Consider the following 4,467-nt stretch of genomic DNA (forward strand, 5'->3'; position numbering starts at 1 on the left):
GAGAGAGAGAGAGAGAGAGAGAGAGAGAGAGAGAGTGGGGGGGGGGGGGGGGGAGGCTGGAAATACGACCATGAGGAAGATTTCATTTTTTGCTTTTTTGCCCACCCAACAAAATCCTCCCACTCCCCCCATGCGGTGTGTTCTTTCGTCTTCCCTCCATCCAAAAGAGGAGGAAGACTGGAAATTACAGAAACAGGAAAATAGAAGGCTTCGATCAGAAATTTTTTTTCTAAAAGGTCAAGCCTTGAACTAGACTTCGGACTTGTATTTGCGTTCAATATCATCTATGACACTCGGATAGCTCCTGCTTTCTACTCTGAATGACCTTTAGGAACGACATCCATTCTGACAGTCGTCTCTCTTTGATTTCAATACCCTCACCTTCCGAACAACTCCAGATAGAAATGTATGGGAGCTTTGGGTGTGATTTCATTCATTAAGACTACAATGGTATTTCCATCTTTTTGGTCTCTGTTCTTCTTTTCCAATCCCTTCCTCTTTTTCCACGCAGTTTTTTTCTTGACTTTCCCCTCGTTTTTCTTATTCAGGGTAACCTACACTGGCCAAGGAAGTATACCAATCTTTGTTTCAAAGTCTTTAACTAAATAACGTCAGTCTGCGCCTCTGTGTGTGAACGTGCGCGTACGTGTGTGTGTGTGTGTGTGTGTGTGTGTGTGTGTGTGTGTGTGTGTGTGTGATAGATAGACAGTGATATATAGTGATTGATTTGCCTTGTTCATATATATATATATACCATATTTTCAAAAAAATGTCGCATTTTTTAAATTTGTGATTCCAGACCTAATTCCTTGGATATCAATATTAAATATGGCTTAAAATTGCCATTGACTATGTTCATGAACAAGGCAAACCGTTCCTTGACCTTAAAATCAAGTGTTCAAAACTGCCCACGTCATAGAAATTTTACAGCTCTTTTGTAAATCTTGCTCAGTAGGCAAAAAATGGCAAGTTCCGCAACACGTATATGTTTTTTAAAACATGCTCAGGGATAAAAATAATGGCACCAGGGACGAAATATTTCACAGTTATACAGAGTATTGGACAGCAGTACCGAGCATTAAAAAATCTTGGTGCCCGTCCTTGTTTTATATTTGTTTATTAACTCTTTATCTCCACATTTTGCTTAACCCATTTCAAAGTTCTCTCCTGTTACCCAGCATTTCACAGATGAATGGCCCCGAGATATAAATGTATTTCTTTGAGATTTTGCGAGTGAAGACTCCCTTAATATTCCTTTATATTACATGAGACAGAGGAGCTTATGCAATGCGCGATTGAAAGATGCAGAGTCAAGTTCAACCCAACATGGTGAGTATTTGAGCATAAAAGTCCCTCCTGTTACCGGGGTCTATAACACAGAAATCCGATACACCCTCCTTTGGTTAGGAAGTCTGCCAAGGTTACATTTAATGGTAAGACAATCCATAACATTAGCTCTACCCAGTGAGTGGTCATCAGGGTACTGATGTACAGAATTCTCTCCTGTAACTTTCCCTCCTGTTACCCGGGTTTTGGTAACAGGAGAGAATAAAAAGTAACAGGAGAGAAAGGGAGGTGCTCAATATCTTAACTGACCACAGTTTGGGTTAGAATGTGAGGTAGTCCATGCTTAATGGAATAAATGAAAGAGATTAAAACTAAAGGCATGTTTGTGTTTTTCAACAGAATACCTGAATTGTAATTTTTATCTTTGAGTAACAGGACAGAATTGAGAGTAACGGGAGACAATACAAGATAGCAAGTAGGAGGGGTAGCTAAAATTGTCCCCGTCGTTTTATGCACGAAAAATTATGAAATTATGCTAAAATGAGCCAAAAAACGTGAAATTATGCGATTCTGTTAATTTAAACAAAAAATGATAAAGGAAAATAATCAGAAATTAAGCAAAAAATGATCAAATTTTGCTAAATTATGCGGGGTGCATAAAACCACGGGGACAGCTAAACTGACCAAAGTACGGGTTGAAAATGGGTCATTTATGCACAAACAAAACAGAATAGTTAATATATCAAAGATGTGTCTGTACTTTTTCAACTCTTCAACGTACTTTTATCGTGATTATGTAATTTAGGTAACAGGGTGGAATTGAGAGCAATAGCGAGGGAATAACAGAGTAAAATGAAAGACAAAACCTTCCATGTTTCCTACATCGATTACAATAGTAATGCTACCTACTTTTGTTCCACCAAAGTCTAGAACCTTCTATTTTGATAAATGGTGTCGGGGAGTTCTAAGTAATTGTGATATTGCGGGTTTAGGGGTTCGAGCCTCAGCTCGGTACAACGTTGTGTCCTTGAGAAAGACGCTTAACCCACGAATTTCCCATTTGGCGCCGTCCTTTCGGACAGGACGTTAACCGTTAAACTCGGAGGTCCCACCTCTGAAATAATCCTGTACCATTTAATTATTTTAACCAAATAGTTCTTAAAATGCAGGTCTAGATCTAGATCTTTTATTTAGTTGCAGATTTAGAAGTGCATTTCGCGTTGTCGCAGAGACGTAAATGTAGACTAAAATAAGAAATAAAAATCTTCTTAGCAGAAAATTTGTTACACACGAAATCAGTTCAGCTTAGTTGACTTAAGCACAATGCCACTTATGCTAGATTTAAATTGATTGTATGAAAGGCAGGCCCTATATATAGTTGATTTCTCAAACAGGACTTTTAAAAATTAACATTTGCTTTTTCCCCCAGAGACAAAGTTGACTCCTGCTGAAAAAAGTAATAAAGGAGAGACAGAGAGAGGCGAAACAAGAACCCAGTGAAGACATTGCACGACATGCAGTATGAAAAGCAGAACTGCATCAAAGACAAAGAACAAAGGAAAGGAAACCTGTCGTTTGTACGATTTCAAGAGACCATTTGGCAGCATGTGTGGAATGGAGAAAAACGAAAAAAGACACAAATCTGAAGAGGAAATCAAACTGCGCCGATGACAAAACAGCAGATGCCCCATCCTCAAGTGTGTTTTTTTTTTCTAGACTAAAGTGTAGGTTTGCAATGAAAACAGTGCAGAGAAAAAGAAAATTAAAGTTGAAAACGAAAACCTTATCTGAGAGCAAGAAGGCAGTGAAAAAGAATACTGAAATTTCCTTTTGCTCTCCTGGATGAATTGAGAGACTGATAAAAGAAAAAGTATTCGGATGTTGGCTTCTGGAGAAATATTAAGAAAGTACAAAATCCAGAGCAATTTTTAATTTTGTAGAACTCTCAACATAAGGAACAAAAGGAAACTGAAGAAAAAAGTGCTTTCAGCTCTGCAGATGGATAAAGTGCACATATAGGGTTTTTTTCCTTTGGCCTGACAACTCGAACATTTTGGACGGTGAAATAATTTTGTTACCTTGAAAGAGATTAAAAAAAAACCCAAAAACGTTTGTTGAATGACACCGTAGAACATCTGTACAGACAGTACCAGAACAGTTCAAACATTTGTTTAACAAGATTTTGGCAGCGGAAGCTATTTGATAATCAGATCAAAACACTTGTGCGTGCAAGATTTGTGGTAACTCAAGAGTTGACAGCTGATGCATTGTTTATGCATCGTGTTCATCTAAAGGTTATTCTGGCCAAAACATGCATGCACGGATCGAGTGATCTTAGAAACCCAGTCCCACTACTAAACATCACCATCGACGGGACACAACTTAAACCAGTTGAGGAATTTAAATAGCTTGGGAGTATGCTTACATATGACGGAAGATTGGACATAGGAAAAGTGAAATCAGGACCCAAAAGCAAATACAGAAACTTACAAATCGTCAGCACTACTCACCCATAAACACCTACCAATGGAAGTAAAAAGACAACGACTTATTCACAGCATATTCCTTCCAACACTGACTTCCGATATAAAACAGGAAGACTGATAAACGAAATTTGACAGGGAATAAACCGGTTATGGAACAAGAACATCAAAGGATGAAGTGGTTTGGTCATCTGATGAGAGTGTCACCAAATCACCCAGCTTCACAAGCTTACAACTCTAATATGTCCGGATACAAGGGCAGGTGCAGACCACGCAATACTAGGCTGGATAGCGTTATAGAGGTCCTCCGAAAGAATAACATGTCAACAACAGAAGCCACCTACACTGCCCTTGATTGAAAATTGTACTCCCCCCCTCTCCCCCAACATCTAATGATGCAAGAGGAAGGATGAAGCTAGGATCCAATCCTAGCATACTCTGAAGACATGAGACTCACTGCAACGTGGCAGAAATGGGTAGTAATGAAAGAAAATAGAAATCCCGAACGGCGAACAAATGAAAATAAGAATCAGTAGGAAGAGAACAGAAACTGGGAGGCTGGTGCCATTGTGGGCTTTATTCCAGAAAACGTTTCGACAGTACAAGTTATACGATTCTAATATTGACCATTAGTTTAAGGAAAGACATGGAGCAACCTTCAAGCCAATGAAGCAAGAGTACATGAGTACATGCTAAC

This window comes from Aplysia californica, unplaced genomic scaffold (assembly GCF_000002075.1).
Source record: "Aplysia californica isolate F4 #8 unplaced genomic scaffold, AplCal3.0 scaffold00165, whole genome shotgun sequence".
NCBI classification, from domain to species: domain Eukaryota; kingdom Metazoa; phylum Mollusca; class Gastropoda; order Aplysiida; family Aplysiidae; genus Aplysia; species Aplysia californica.